Raw genomic sequence first — 16,471 nt, 5'->3', positions numbered from 1 at the left:
GTAAAGAAATTCACAAATAAATTCTCGTTGCAAGTATAGTTTCTAAACTAGCAAAGAATCCTTTCGTACAAAAGTTTGGTTGTCACAAGTAACAAAACCCCTAAAAAGTAATAACTGAAGTATTTAAATCTCGGGTCATCTCTCAAGGAATTGCAGGAAAGTATGATTTATTATTGGTTATGGAAAAGTATCTTTTTGGGTTTTTGAAATAGGGAACAAGGAAATAAATTGGCAAGAAAGTAAATTAATAATCATGAAAACCCTTGCAAGGTATGAGAACTGGAAATTCCATCCTAGTTATCCTTATCAATTGTGATGAGAATTATTTATTTCTCCCACTTAGTTAACCCTTACTAAATAAAGGAAAGTCAAGTGGACTAATCAATGGGATTTCTCAAGTCCTAGTCAACTCCTATGGAAAGACTAGCTTTAGAGGGATCCAAATCAATCAGCAAATTCCAATTTTCAACCAACAATGAGTTTGAAAACTCAAGTGTCACCAATTACTCAACCAAAGCTAAGAAGGTAAAAAGCTAAATTAAAATCATAAATCTGAAATACCTCAAATTACATTAAATATAGAATCAAATCTAACATTGGAAGGTTCATAAACCAAATTAGGAAAATAAGTAATTAACAAGTGAAATAGATAAACCAAAATACTAAAATAAATAAAAGTAAAAGAGAAAACTAAATTAAAGGAACATTGAACCTGGATCTGAGAAAAAATAAATCTAAAACTAAGAGAAATCCTAAATCCTAAAACCTAGAGAGAGGGGAGAGCCTCTCTCTCTCTCTCTAAAACTACATCTAAAACCTAAAATTGTGTATAATGAATGTTGTGTTCATGATTCTCCCACTTTATAGCCTCTAATCTGTGTTTTCTGGACCGAAAACTGGGTCAGAAACAGCCCAGAAATCGCTGGGGGCGAATTCAAATACGTGCATGTCGCTGGTTTTGTGCAGATCCATGCGTGCGCGCGGATTCACGCGTGCGCGTCACTTATCTTCAAGGAAATATGGCAAATTATATATCATTTCGAAGTCCCAGATGTTAGCTTTCCAACGCAACTGGAACGCCTCATTGGGACCTCTGTAGCTTAAGTTATGGTCAGTTAAATACGAAGAGGTCAGGCTGGACAGCTTAGCAATTTCTTCAACTTCTTGTATTCCTTCCACTTTTGCATGCTTCCTTTCCATCTTCTAAGCCATTCCTGCCTTATAAATCCTAAAATCACTTAACACACATATCAACGCATCGAATGGTATAAAGGGGAAATAATTTTTGGTAATTTAAAGGCTTGGGAAGCAAGTTTCCAATTATAGAACAAAATTAGGAAGGAAAATGTAAAACCATGCAATTAGTATGAATAAGTGTGCAAAGACTTGATACAAACCACTCAATTGAGCATAAGATAAACCATAAAATAGTGATTTATCAATACTTTACAACTCTAGATTCCCATCAAGGTTCAGCAACTCCTAAGTCTTCGACCACTTCTTCCTCTTCAACAATTACGGCTTCCTCCAATTGTTCTAGTACAAAACCACATTCCTCATTTTCCACCGGGGCTTCTAATCTCTCCTTCATGCTATGATCCTCATTAGATTCTCCACATGTGTCCATGGGGATACTTTGAGTGTCTAAACGTAGGGTTACTAAATTATTTACTACCTCGGTCAAGATAGCTATGAATTCCAGTGTCGTCGTTTGCATCTCTTCTTGCCCTTGAAGAAGAACACCAAGGGTGTCATCCATTGGAGATTGGAGTGGATATGAGGGTTTATTGCTTGGGAGGAAGGGTTCATGATAGGAAGGTGGTTCATCTTGATAAGGATATGGAGATGGTGTATAGTGAGGTGGTTCTTGGGAGTAATTGTGTTGGAATTGGGGTGATTCTATGTATAGATCATATGGCTCAAAGGTGGTTGGTATGGTGGATATGGGTTACGGTCATATGGAAGTGTTTGATTGTAAGGGGCTTGTGAGTATGGCGGTTCAAAACTATGTTGAGGAGGGGGTTCATAGGTATATGGTAGTGGTTGTTGGTAGTCACAAGGAGGTTCACCATATCCATTGTCTTGGTATGCATCATGGAATGGCTCTTGCTCGTAGTACATTAGAGAGGGTTGATGCCATGGAGGTTGTCCATAAGCTTGAGGCTCTTCCTACCTTTGATTGTCCCATCCTTGATGCATATTCTCATTGTAGCTTCCATTCCCTACAACATAATTTGAACCAAACTCATAGCCAAAAGGGTGAGAATTCGTAGTAACAAGAGAAAATAAAAACAAAAACTAACAAGAAATAATGAAAATAAACTCCTAAAACTAGCAACGACTAACAAAGAAATGAAAAGGTAAACATATTTACAATATTCACAATAACCAATAATAAGGCACACATTTGCAATTTCCCAGTAACGGCGCCAAAAACTTGACGGAGAAAAAATGTCGGGAAAGATTTTTACAAAAATATTGTGTTGCAAGTATAGTTCTAAACCGACAATTCAACCTCAATCAACGTTTAAATTGTTTATCACAAATACAAACCCAATAAAATTAACCAAAGTATTTAAACATCGGGTTGTCTCTCAAGGAATTGCAGGGAAGTGTATTTATTATTGGTTATGAAAAAGTATATTTTTGGGTTTTGTAATAAGAAACAAAAAAGTAAAATGGTGAGAAAATGAACTAATAGCTAAGAAAGCTCTTAGCAAGGAAAGAGAATTAGAAGTCTTATCCTCATTATCATCGTCAATTGTGATAGTAAATGTGAATTGTCTTCACTTAGTTAACCTCTAACCAATGGAGGAAGGTCAAGTGTATACAATCAACTTGAGTTCACAAGTCCTAGTCAACTCATAGTGAGAGACTAGCTTTGGTGAAGTTCAAGCTAACCGGCAATTTTCAATCACCAATCAATAAAAGACTTTTGATAACTCAAGAGTCTCTAAATAATTAATCCAAGTCAAGAACATAAAAATCTAAATTAAAATCTACCCAAACATTTTATCAAACACTTGGAAGGCATAAAATAAAAGCATAGAAAAGTAATAAGAGAATGTAAAATCTAAGACCAACAATTGCAAGGAATCAATAACAACAATTGAAGACCCTGAGGAGTCACTCACTAGAGCTCTCCAGCACCCATCTCCCAGTCACCCTCACCACTTCGACAAGCCAACGGACATGAGATATGATGGAACCCAAGACCCTGAGGAACACCTGACGGCCATTGAAGAAAGAAGCAGTAAACATGACATACCTCAAATTGCATTAAAAAGAAATTGAATCTAACATGAAGAGTTCATAAAATAAATTGGAAAAATAAAGAAATCAACAAGAGAAGATAAACTAAGATGCTAGAATAATAGAATGTAGAAGAGAAACTAAATTAAAGCAAGATGGAAATCTGAATTGGAGAAGAAATAAAACTAAAAACCCTAAAATTTAGAGAGAGAAGATAGCCTCTCTCTCTAGAAACCTACATATAAAACCTTAAAATTGTGAATGAATGAAAATTGAATGATTGATTCCCTTGATTTGTCCCACTCAGCAGCCTCTAATTTTCATTTTCGGGCTTGAAACTGGGTCAAAAGCAGCCCAGAAATCGCCCCCAGCGAATTCTGTTAATTGCAGCATGTGACGCTCGTCACGCGTACGCGTCGCTGAACTTTTCACTGGCCACGCGTAGACGTCAGGCATGCGTAGGCGTCATCCACGCGTGCACGTCATTTGTCTGCTGCACCAGTCACGCGTACGTAGGGGTGGCAAACGGGCCTAAATCCGTCGGGCCGGCCCGTGTAACCCACCAAAAAAGGCGGGCCGGGCTGGAAAATTGGGACCGCCAAATAGCAAAAGCCCGCTTAACCCGCACCGCTTAAACCGCTGGTTTTGGCGGGCTTTGGCGGGGCGGGGCGGGCTTCCCCGCTGGGCTTAGTATTTTTTTAGTAAGGGGGTATTTTTACAATTTTTTTACTAAAACCCAACTTCCCCCAACCCAACTTACAAGAGAATGAAGATGAAAATTGAGTGTTTTAGATGATGTTTGTTTTGTTTTAGAGACAATATTGTTAATTATGTTTTGGATTATGTTTATTTTGCTTTGGAAACAATATTTATAATTATGTTTTGGATGAAAACTTGGTTTATAATCAATTTTATTAGATATTTATAATTACAAAAACTTTAATGTTTGTGAATACAAAAATTATAATTTGTTTATACTTTTAAAAATTATAATAGTTAAAAGTAAAAAACAAAAGAGGTTTTTTTATATCTTTATATATATTATTTTAATAGTTAAAAATAAAAAAAAAGATATTTGGCGGGCTTAGCCCGCCGGCCCGCCAGCCCGCCATTAGGCGGGGCGGGCTGGGATTCTAGGACCGCCTCACTAGGCGGGGCGGGGCGGGCCAGCCCGCCAACTGGTGGGCTTCTGGCGGGGCGGGGCGGGGCAGGGCGGGCTTCCCCGCTTGCCACCCCTACGCGTACGCGTCGTTCATGTGTGCGCATCGGCTCCAGCTTCTCAAATCCTCAATTTCTTGTGCTCCTTCCGCTTTTGCATGCTTCCTTTCCATCCTCTAAGCCATTCTTGCCCTAGAAAACCTGAATTCACTTAACGCACATATCACGGGATCGATGGTAATAAAAGAGGATTAAAAATTAGCAAATTTAAGGCCAAAGAAGCATGTTTTCAATCATAGCACAAATTCGAAAGGATTTATAAAATCATGCAATTTATATGAATAAGTGTAAGAATAGTTGATAAAATCCACTCAATTTAGTACAAGATAAACCATAAAATAGTGGCTCATCAAGGGTCACCCAAAGAGTCGGGGAGCCGACCAGAAAGTTCCTCGATGGGTTCAATGACGAATGCTTGGAAATTGACAGTTTGACTGACTCAGTGGCCAACTTGTGTCTGACGAACGGTTTGCTAACGAAGACTTTAGGAAGCACCTTACCAATAAGCTTGTATGGACCATGCAAGAGATCCAGAACGTGGGAAGAGAATACATTAATGACAAGTAGGTGACTCAGGTGGTAGCAGCCAACAAACGGCAGCCAGCCAACCCTTCTCCCCACCACCCAGGGCGCGAAGATAAAGCAAGAGAACCTCCCAAGGAAGGGTGATCGGGTAAACCCTTCAAGCCGTTCTTCCGGGTGGGAAAGTTCACAAACTACACCCCCCTCACATCTCCCATCGCCGAAGTTTACCAACAGATCACTGACAAGGGCATTCTGTCAAAGCCCCGGCAACTAAAAGATAGAATAGGTGGGAACAAGAGCTTGTACTGTAATTACCACAAAGGGTTTGGCCACAAAACCCAGAACTGTTTTGACTTGAAAGATGCCTTGGAACAAGCCATCTGTGAAGGTATGCTAACCGAGTTTTCCCAGTTCTAAGGGAGCTCGGGAGAAGGGAGCGAGAACGCTTCGAGGAAGATCGTGGCCGGACCGTGAAACAGAAACAAGGACCTAGCGAGGACACTGACATCGCCCTCACTGTGGTAAACATGGTAATAGTGAGAGACGCACCCCCCAAGTCAAGGTCTGCTACCAAAAACCCTAAACCAAAAAGGACACGAAAGTCCTAACCGTGTCATCGGGTAGCCATAGACCTCATCCCAAGGAAATTCCAAGGATATCGTTTGAACTAGAGGACCAGTGGACTTACGACATCCCGGAAAACCCCCTATGGTGATTACGGCGAGAGTCGGTACGGGTTTGGTCAAGCGGATCCTCGTGGATACGAAAGCTGACTCCAATATCATGTTCAGAAATGTGTTCGATGCCTTAGAACTCTGCGAGACTGACCTAAAAACCCATCAGTATGGGGTCATTGGCCTTGGGGACAACTTTATAAAACCCGACGGGATAGTCACCCTCCCTGTTTGTATTGGTAGAGGAGAAGGAAAGAGGTTGGTAATGGCCGAATTCGTAGTACTAAGAGACCTAAAAAGTTGTCACTGATAACGGGTCTGTTGGATCCCTTAGGGGAGACCTAAAAACTCGGTTGCATGCGACAACGCCAGCCTCTCCTTGTGAAAGAAACCGAAGGTCAGCATAATCATTGAGAGTTCTACTGGGATGGTTTACAAACAGTCTATCAAGTTCGATTTCCCTGTCTCGAATAACCAGGCAGAGTACGAGGCATTGATAGGAGGCCTACTCTTGGGGAAAGAGGTCGGGGCAATGCAAGTTGAGGTGAACAGTGATTCTCAAATCGTCTCTTCCCAAATCAACGGGACCTACCAGGCTAGAGATTCCTTGTTACAGAAGTATTTGGAGAGGGTTAAAAGTTTGAGCGAGGACTTTGATGAGGTCGTGGTGCAGCATGTCCCAAGAGAAAGGAATGCACGGGCCAACCTTCTATCAAAGCTGGCGAGCAAGAAGCCAGGATTGGGAAACCGGTCTTTGATTCAAGGGCTGATAAAGGAGCCTACGGTGACCCTGTGTGTGACCCAAACAGCAAACACCCCCTCATGGATCGACCCAATTCTTAACTTCTTGGAAGTCAGCAAACTTCCCGAGGACGAGAAGGCGACGAAGATGATAAGAAGGGAAAAGGCCAAGTATGTGACAATACAAGGCCAGTTGTTCAAGCGAGGGGTGAACCAGCCCCTACTAAAATGCCTAAGCCCCGACCAAACGGACTACGTCTTAAGCGAAGTCCACGAGGGTTGTTGTAGTCACCACATTGGGGGAAAGGCCTCAGCCAGGAAGCTCGTTAGGGCTGGTTACTATTGGCACTCGATGATGTCTGATGCCCAAGAATTTGTAAAGAAATCCAAGAAATTCCAAGAAAATGCCAATTTCTACAAGACCCTAACAGCGGAGTTGAGCCTACTGATAGCTCTCCGACCTTTCTATCAGTGGGGAGTCGACCTGCTGGGGGCCTTCCCAGTAGGCCCGTAACAGGTTAAATACCTAATCGTGGCCATTGACTACTATACTAAGTAGGTCGAGGTGGAACCACTGGCTAGCATATCGTTGGCAAATGCCGAAAGTTCATGTGGAGGCAAGTAATCTCCAGGTTTGGAATCTCATATGTCGTTATATCAGATAACGGGACGCAATTCACTAATAAGAAGTTCAGTGAGTTCCTTTCTGGCCTAGGGATAAAACAGAGGTTCTCGTCAGTAGAGCACCCACAGACCAACGGTCAGGTAGAAGCAGCGAACAAAATAATCCTCCAAGGCCTCAGGAAACGACTTGACCAGAAGAAGGGGGCATGAGCAGACGAGCTCGCTTCGGTCTTGTGGTCCTATAGGACGACACCACAATCCTCCACCAGGGAGACACCTTTGCGGCTCACCTATGGAGTCGATGCAGTGATCCATGTGGAAGTAGGGGAGCCGAGTCCACGGCTGCTCTTTGGTGGAGTCGAGAAAGCAATAGAGAAGGACCTGATCGACAAGACTAGGGAGGTGGCTCACTTATTAGAAACAATGCAACAATGCTGAAACAGAGAATGGCCCTAAGGTATGATGCCAGGGTACTAAAAAGGAGCTTTGTACCGGACGACTTGGTCTTACGACGCAACGACGTAGGTCTACCAACCCTTGGAGAGGGGAAACTGGCAACCAACTGGGAGGGCCCATACAAAATAAAAAATGTAGTCGGTAATGGAGCTTACAAGTTAGAACGGCTGGACGGGAAAGAGGTGCCCAGGACATGGAATTCAGCAAACCTAAAGAGATTCTACCCGTAAAGTCCAGCACAGGACCTCGCGACCAGTCACTCCCCCAACCTAGTAACGTTTATATCTGTTCTGCTTCATTCAAGTCTTTATTTTTTCCATCCTACTTAAGTTGTCACCTATTCCACTTTGATGAAGTTTTACTTATTCTTATATGCCTTCTCGACTTACCACTTTGAGTGTACGTTTAATTCAATTATTAATGTTTTACTATCTGCTCAATTACCAAAGTCACGGCACCAAGGGACTGATCACCCCGAGAGCCAACGAAATCGTAATAATTAGTCAACGGCTATCGAAGCAAAGGCCATGCAATATAAACGGTTAAGAGTAAAAGCCTCAAGTCAGCTTGACAATTAATCATTTGATAAACAAAACGGAAAACATTTTACTCCTAAAAACTACCAACACGTCCACAACATACACTACAGAGCCACTACTGCCCAAAAAGGTACAAATATTAACAACTTACTTCTTCGGGTGGTCAACAATTTTTCCATCCTTGATGGTCTTAAATGCACCACCAGCGGAGGTGTCGAAATCAGGGACCAGCAACTTTACCTGTGCCTTGATCGCTTCCTCGGTACCCCCAATGGCGTTTCGAGCATGTTTTACGGTCTCCTTATTTTTCTTCTTTAGATCGGCGACCTCGACCTTTGCAACAGCTGCCGACGAGACGGCATCAGCAAGTTTCTTGTCTAGGTCTTCATCTCGGCCCCGAGCAGCATTCAGTTGGCTCTCCAAGGTGAGCTCCCGCTCAATAAGCCGAGCAACCATCTCGTCGGAGACCTTTACCTTCTCCTCAGATTCAGCCAATTATTTCTTCACCGACGCCACTTCCGTTTTTAACTTGTCCACGGACTGGAAAGCTGCTTGGAGCTTGTCTTCCAGGGTTCGCGCACCAGCCAAGACGGGCTCCGCGTTTCTTGCTATTGCGGCAGTCCGGAGCAAGGTGCGGTATACCAACTTGGCTTGAAAAGCAAGGTCCCCACCGTGGAAGAACTCCTCGGTACCGGGCAGGAGCTGAGCGTCAACAAAGGTCCCAGCGTCAAAGTTCCTCCCCATCGTTGTGAGGACCCCTTCTGGGCTGGAAGTCGATTTCCTCTTTTTTGGATTGTCAAGGATGGTGACCTCAAGACCCGACTCCTCTCCCAAAACCTCTGTTTCATGGGTCACACCAGCACTTGTGCTGGCGATCTCCCCTTGAGGAGGTTAGGACTGAACCTATGGAGTTGCAGAAGGCAGAGCATCGGCTGTTGAAGTGGCAGAGGTGCCATCACTGTTCCCAGGGAGAAAGAGGGACATCAAGTTCTCGAGACCAACTTGCTCGGCAGCCATGGATACTGAAATAAGGAAACATACAAGTCAAAAGTTTATTAGGCAAGCAAATAAGTTGAGCATAAGGAACACAAAACAACGGACACCCGACAACTCACCTATGTAGCTCCTACCCATCTCACGATCCCCCATTAGTAGATGGGGGTTCACATTGTTTTTGCCAAAGATAGCCAACAACACATCAGCTATGTTCTTACTCTACTGATTCCACCCTTTGTAAGTCACCTTCGTAAAGGAGTTGGCCACAGCCCCGAAGCTCCAATAAGTCGGGATATGGCGCTCCCCCTCTAAGGTTAACAAGAAGGGGTGCTGACCTTCGACGGGCCGTACCTTAAAGAATTTTTCCTTGAAGCCATTAAACGAATCCTCGAACAACCTAAAGACCTATCTACCTTGGGCGGCTCGGAAAGACATATACCCTTTTTTTATGTCTCCCTTCCTTTGAAAGGTTGGTTAAGAGAAAAAACAACAGGAAAACCTCCATTGAGACCGGCAGCTCCAGGTATTCGCATACCATCTCAAAGCTCCGGATGGAAGCCCAGCTGTTCGGGTGTAGTTGTGATGGTGCACATCACACCGATTTAGAAACGCCATCACAAAGGAGAAGGGCGTCCGAACCCCTAGGCTGGTGAACATAGATTTATACACCCAGAGCCAGTCGGCAACTCGGGGGGTGTTAATATTTATATGACATATTCGTTCTTGTTCCCCGAGAATGAACGAATGATAACGCTCCTCCTCAGGACCCCCTCTGCAAAGCAGGTCAGAGTTGCGGAACTCCTGGAGCTCCTCGAGGGTCATCCTGGAAGGTGTATCCTTCACATCTGAGGTAACCCAAGCGTAACGGTCCACGGAAACTCGCGAGAGGGGCTGTTGCACCATACCTACAGTGGGGGCACCACTTAAATTCAGACCGGGTGGTCGCGAACTCGGAAGATGTGGAAACTAACGCTACCCCTTACCAAACACTATTCTACAGATGATCAAAAAAGCAAAGACAACACACCCTGTGGTAACCCCCCTAATTTATCTAGCAGCAACGTAACCCAAACGAAGTAATTAAAGACAATTCAAGCAACCAAAGAAGAAAACAACAACAATAACAAGTAGGATCAATCCACTAAAAGTGAAGAGGAACAAGGCTTACCAGGAAGTAACAGGTGGAGAATAGCGAATCCAACGAAATGCAAGGGAACAAAGATGAACTAGAGCGTCTGGATCAGGGAGAATTAGGAAGAAAAAGAAGGAAGAAACAGTAGTAGATGATGTGAACTGATGAGAGTATGAGACGTGAAAGGGGAAGAAAAGGCACAAAAACTGAAATGTAACTGATACTGAGAAGCGTGAAGGTCAGGGGTAAAAAGGACTTTTCACCCAAGGTTTCAAATCAGTTACAACGAGCATTAAATGTCCAGTTCAAAAAATGAGGCGATGATTGACGTTCTCTAAGAACGGACGAAGGCTACTCACGCGTAGGGGACATGCCCCTTATCGCGAGTGGTTGACCCCTCGTCAACCGCACCAAAGGAGGAGTTGAGAAGAACGCGCCAACCACGGTACTCACAACCGTAGCTAGCACGTTAGGGGCACTGTTCTGGCCCAGCCCAATGAAGACCAGGGACCTGGGTCCGGACGCCCGACCGACCTTACGGGTTACCGAAGCCGAGCCGGGAGGTGACCCGAACGTCACCCCCCCCCCCCCCGGCGTGAACCTGGACAGCTGGAAAGGAAACTTCCAGGAAAGAGGGTCTACCCGCATGGGACCCACACCCGTACAGGCTATATAAGGGGACGGCCCTACCACTCCCCAGAGGTAAGTCACCTAACCCTAACCCTAATAGCCGCTTCTGGTACGGACACTGACTTAAGCGTTGGAGTCCTTGCAGGTGGTCCCACCTCATCTTCTACCCATCAGGCCGGAGGAGTCACTCACGAGAGCTCTCTAGCACCCAACTCCCAGTCACCCTCACCTTTACCACATCCTGATCCGACCCATTCGATACACAAACAGACATTTTCCTTTTAAATTATATTATTTATATTATTGTTATCATTTTATTAAAAATATTATCTAGTAAGGATATTATTTTATTTATAATATACTAAATGGATAAGCAAAAAATTGTCCTAAAAGTTTTAGAAAGACAAATATAAATTAAGAATTTGATTCTCTTTCCATAAGACACTTAGGGAAAGGTAAGAAAATAGTGCGAAGATAATTTATATTGTAGAATGATAAGAAAGAAAAGAAAGAAAGAACTAAAAGAAAAGGAGATAAGCAGAGATATGGTGGTGAGTCCACCGAGATTTACTTTCCAGAGATACATCGACCAATCCAAGGGATGGCCGCTCCTGTAAGACAGAAGTTTCTTACAATGTTATCAATACATACATTGGCTAGAGAGAGCCTCACCCTGTAAGACTGAGGTTGCTTACAGAGGTTATATTTACATACATCGGCTCAAGAGAGTCGCACCTGTAAGACAGAGATTGCTTATAAAGGTTTTGGCACTGGAAGCCAAACTCAGACAAAGGTTACTGAGTTAAGTAGAAATATAATTCGATAAATAACAGAGAATAAAAAAATTAAAAGAATAAAAGAAACTAAAAGAATCCCTATCATAGGAGAACAGAGCACAGAAAAGAAAAGAATGTATTAACTAAAAGGGTCTCTGCCACAGGAGAGTAGAGGGCAAAGATAAAGAAAAAGCTTTAAAAGACTGTCTGCCACAGGATATGAGAATGATTGAAAGGTTACGAGAGAGTGACGCAAAGTAAATAGTTATGATGCCGATATGAAAATGTTAAGTCGTGGGCTTTGTATATGAATGACTATGCAGGGGTGCCCATAAATGTGGAATAGCTTCCAAGAATATGGGTCACATGCTTCAGCTGGAGAATCAGCGCCTGCAAGTACTTGCAGAGGTCATGTTCGACATACTTCAGCTAGAGAATTAGCGCCTGCAAGAAGTAAAAACTTGCAGAGGGTTTCATGTCGTTGGAATGCCTTATCCGACTTGCGAGTTGGATTGCGTCGGGTGCGGGTCGAAACCGACAAATGAGCTCATTACCTACACTAGGGATAGACATGCATCATATCTGTTTGCGCATATTTGTTTGTGAGTGTGTTTCTTGTGATTGTGGGTGCGCTATATGATTGCTTGATTTCTGTGTTCTTTGTTTGTTAAGTCTAAATGTATTCTATTGTCCGTTGCTGTTGGCTATGGTAATAAAATGAGTATAACTATACACCCCGACCCTACTAAGAACTCCCCAGTTCTGACCCCCTATTTCCATCCCTTTCAACAATAGGTGCGAAGGTTTAGTGCTGAGCTACAGGAGCATAGAAGATTATGTTCACGAGTTGAGTTGTTACAATTTACTTTCCCCTCGTCATTTATTGTTTTTAGTTGGGTTAAGTTCATTTTTGGTCCCCAACGTAGAGGTCGAAAATCGGAATCGTCCCTAACTTTTTTTTTTGCTACAAAATGGTCCCCAAAATTTCAGTTTGTTTTAAAATCGTCCTTTTTACCAATTTTATTTTTTTTATTACCAAATTACCCCTCATTAAAAAATTATAAAATAAAATAAAATAAATATAAAATAAATAAATAAAAAAAGGAAAGAAAGGGTACAGACGGAGGTGGGGTGAGAAAGAGAGGGGGGCGCGACAAAGGGGGGAGAGGGGGGGAGGGCGCGACAAGGGGGGAGAGGGAGGAGGGGGAGAGAAGGGGGACGAGCGCACCACCACTGTCCGCCCGCCGCCGCCGCCTCTTCTTCTTCTTCTTCCGCCATACCCGCCGTACCACCGCCCGCCGCAGCCTCCCCTGCTTCAGCACCGCCAGCGAGCATCCCTGCTTCCCCTCCCCTGCTTCACCACCGCCATACCCACCGATTCTTCTTCTTCCCGCCGACCCACCGCCATACCCGCCGCTTCTTCTTCTTCTTCTTCTTCTTCTTCTTCTTCTTCTTCTTCTTCTTCTTCTTCTTCTTCTTCTTCTTCCCGCCGACCCACCGCCATACCCGCCGCTTCTTCTTCTTCTTCTGTGAATTTTGTGAATTGGATTTTTTGTGAAATTTCTGGATTTTTTGTGAAATTTATTGTGGAACATTGTTGTTGTCGAAATTTAAATTTGGAGTATTGTTGTTGTTGATTCTGGGTTCTTGATGATGATGATGATTTTCTGAGTTGAGTTTTTGTTTGTCTGAGTTTGAATTCTGAATCTGAGTTCTGGGTTTGATGAGGATGACGATGATGATGTTGATTTTCTGATGGATCTGAGTTATGGGTTTGATGAGGATGACGATGGTGATGTTGATTTTCTGATGATGATGATGATGATGATGGTGGTGGTGGTGGTGGTGGTGGGTGGTGGCGGGTGTGGTGGTAGTGGTGGTAGCGGCGGGTGTGGTGGTGGCAGGTGTGGTGGTGGTGGTGGTGCTTATGCTTATGTTTCTGCTGGTGCTTTGCATAATTTTGGGGAAGAAGGGATAGGGGCATTTTAGTCCGAAGGATGATTTTAAAACAAACTGAAACTTTGGGGACCATTTTGTAGCAAAAAAAAAGTTAGGGACGATTCCGATTTTCGACCTCTACATTGGGGACCAAAATTAAACTTAACCCTTTTTAGTTTTTATAGGGGTAGGATTTGTTTTTGAGAATCTTGAAATAAGTCTATGTATTTAATATATATATATATATTGTGATTAAATAGTTAAAGTACAGACTCATCATTTTTTGAAATAAAACTTCGGTTCGTATTCGTAAGGGCTCAATATTAAATAAATATAGTATAAAATAAAAAGGTTTAAAGGTAAGTAACGCTTGGACTTTTAGTACGATCATGAGGTGCTAAAAGTTAGGGTGTTACACTTACTCACTTATTCTTTGCTGATGACTTTATATTATTTAGCAGAGCTTCCATGGAGGATTGTCAGAACGTAATGTCTATTTTTAATACTTACTCTCTACTCAGTGGACAAGCAATCAATCAAGACAAATCTTCGATTTTCTTCAGTCGCAACACTCCTACTGACACTAGAGAGAACTTAGCAGCCATACTTCAGGTCCCAAACGTAGGAAACCAAGACAAGTACCTTGGTTTATCTTTGATGATACACAGATTAAAGAAAGCTACATTCAACTACATTAAAGACTAAGTTTCAAGTAAGCTTTAACATTGGAAACGATCTTTTTTGTCGGTGAGTGGTAGAGAAGTGCTTGTTAAAGTAGTTGCAACTGAAGTGCCTATGTATACTCTAAGTTGTTTTAAGTTGTCGGATTACTAGCGAAAGAGTTACACAATATGATCATGCAATTCTGGTGGAGACAAAGAGATTCAGAGAGAAAAATGCACTAGATTAAGTGAAACAGTGTTTGCAGATCTAAGAATCAAGGGGCCTTGCTTTTAAAGACTTGCGAGCCTTTAATCTAGCTATGCTCGGGAAACAAAGATGAAGATTACTAACGAGAACTAATTTGTGAATCTATCAAATGTACAAAAGCAAAAATTTCAGGCATTCCTCTTTACTTAGAGCAAAGGTTGGAACCAACCTCTCTTGGGGTTGGCGGAGTTTATTGAAAGGTGACAAAATTTTAAAAAAGGGTGTCAAATGGAAGATAGGAAGAGACAGTTCAGTAAAGATTATGGAGGACTCATGGATTAAGAATCTCCCTCCCCTGTTAATTATGGGTACACCTAATCTAGACTCACAACTGTTATAGGTTGAACAACTTATGACCACAGAAAAAAATGGAGTCAACAACTAGTTTTCCAACAATTCAGTCCAAAAATTGCTCAGACCATAATATAGACAAAATTTGAAGAAGATAGAGATTTATTAACCTGGTCGAAAGAGAAGAAGGGCAATTATACAGCAGCATCAAGATACTCCTTGGCGTTTCAGTTCTACCACCTCCTCTAGAGCAGCTTCCAACTCAATTCGCAATGAAGAGACTCTAAAATTTCATTTGGGACTTACAATGTCAACCGAAAGTTAGATTATTCCTTTGGAAATTTATGCACAATGGACTTTCAATAAATGTAAGAATTTATAAACGAATACAGAGAATATCACCAATTTGTCATCGCTGCAAAAAGGAAAGTGAATCTGTCAGTCACTGTTTAGTACGGTGTAAAAAGTATGGCTAAACTCAGGTATTGAAGTTTCTGAACTGCAATCAAATTTAAATTTTTGACAATAGTAGTTAGAATTCATTAAGAAGATGAAGAACACTAAAAATAGAAGACAAACGACAATAACAATTACATACCTTTTATGGGAGATATAAAAAATACGTAATAGATTCATTTTTTAAGGAGAGCTCGCAACATAGCAGCCAATCATTGCAGCCGCTGCACTTAATACTTCCGATTTTTTAAGAGCTCATGAATTTTGAAGAGCCTGTGAATTTTAAAGAGATAAGGTATTGGAACTTATTTTCTCTTTCTATTAAAATTGTTTTTTTTATTACACCGTATTTTTATATAATTTTATAATGATATTACCTTTTTTATCCTACTGTAAGATCATCGTAGCCCAAATATTCCAATTCAATGAATAAATGTCTATTTGATTTTGAAAAAAAAAAATTTGTCCATATAATAAAGAATGTAACGCTCTTAATTTAATAGTGAACGTTTAAATAACAACCAATATATATCTTCCTAATCAATAATAAAATTAGGGATATTTATGGCCTGGTCCGGTCTAAAAATTTGATCTGGTTTCGAATATTTTAAAAAATAATTTGGTTTGATTTTACCGGATCTAGAATCAAGGTCTCAAAAATAGACCCGGTTATTATTTCGGGTCAGGTTTGGATTAAGGCGAACCCGACTTCACCCGATTCATGTGCATCCTAAGAGAACTAAAAAAGATGTATATGTTTTAAATTAATTTTAATATTATGTTATATTAATTATAAGTTTATTGTTTTATTTTTAATCACACTTGTTGAATTAGAAATAAATCAAAGAAGCATCAAATTATAATTTATAGACAAATTCAAGTTCAAGTATAGATATCAACTTTTGGGTAATAAATTTTTTTTTATAAATAAGTGTAACATAAATAAATCTTTTTATAAATTATTGTTAAAACTTTAAAGATCCGATTTTCATCCGATTTGGACTCGGTATAATTGTGACTGAACGATCGGTTTCTAGCTGGTAAAGAAATTTATAAAATTAATCGCGTTGCAAGTATAGATTCTAAACCAACAGAGAACCCTTTCGTACAAAAGTTTGGTTGTCACAAGTAACAAACCCAATAAAATTTATAAACCGAAGTATTCAAATATCGGGTCGTCTTCTCAAGGAATTGCAGGGAAGTATGATTTATTATTGGTTATGGAAAATAGTATTTTTGGGTTTTTTCAAAAAGGTTTGAATGAGAAAAATAGGTTGCATGGACTAATAAATC

The 16,471-nt window shown here is 41.4% G+C and overlaps 1 long non-coding RNA gene across 2 annotated transcripts; it reads right to left on the bottom strand.

The window, feature by feature from the left end:
* Positions 1-547: 547 nt before the first annotated feature.
* On the bottom strand, positions 548-15,477 carry LOC107608389 (uncharacterized). Of its 2 annotated transcripts, XR_001612843.3 has the most exons (4): positions 15,321-15,477; positions 14,893-15,137; positions 3,135-3,228; positions 548-2,222 (listed from the first exon to the last, which is right to left on the bottom strand). It is a non-coding gene; the product is annotated as an uncharacterized LOC107608389 (long non-coding RNA). The 2 variants fall into 2 exon arrangements; XR_015892374.1 differs by having other exon boundaries at positions 548-3,228; positions 15,321-15,476.
* Positions 15,478-16,471: the final 994 nt, after the last annotated feature.

Source organism: Arachis ipaensis, chromosome B7 (assembly GCF_059453495.1).
Source record: "Arachis ipaensis isolate K30076 ecotype BB chromosome B7, ASM5945349v1, whole genome shotgun sequence".
Classification (NCBI taxonomy): domain Eukaryota; kingdom Viridiplantae; phylum Streptophyta; class Magnoliopsida; order Fabales; family Fabaceae; genus Arachis; species Arachis ipaensis.
Note: the sequence above shows the minus strand (reverse complement) of the source record. Positions and strands in the feature narration are given on the sequence as shown.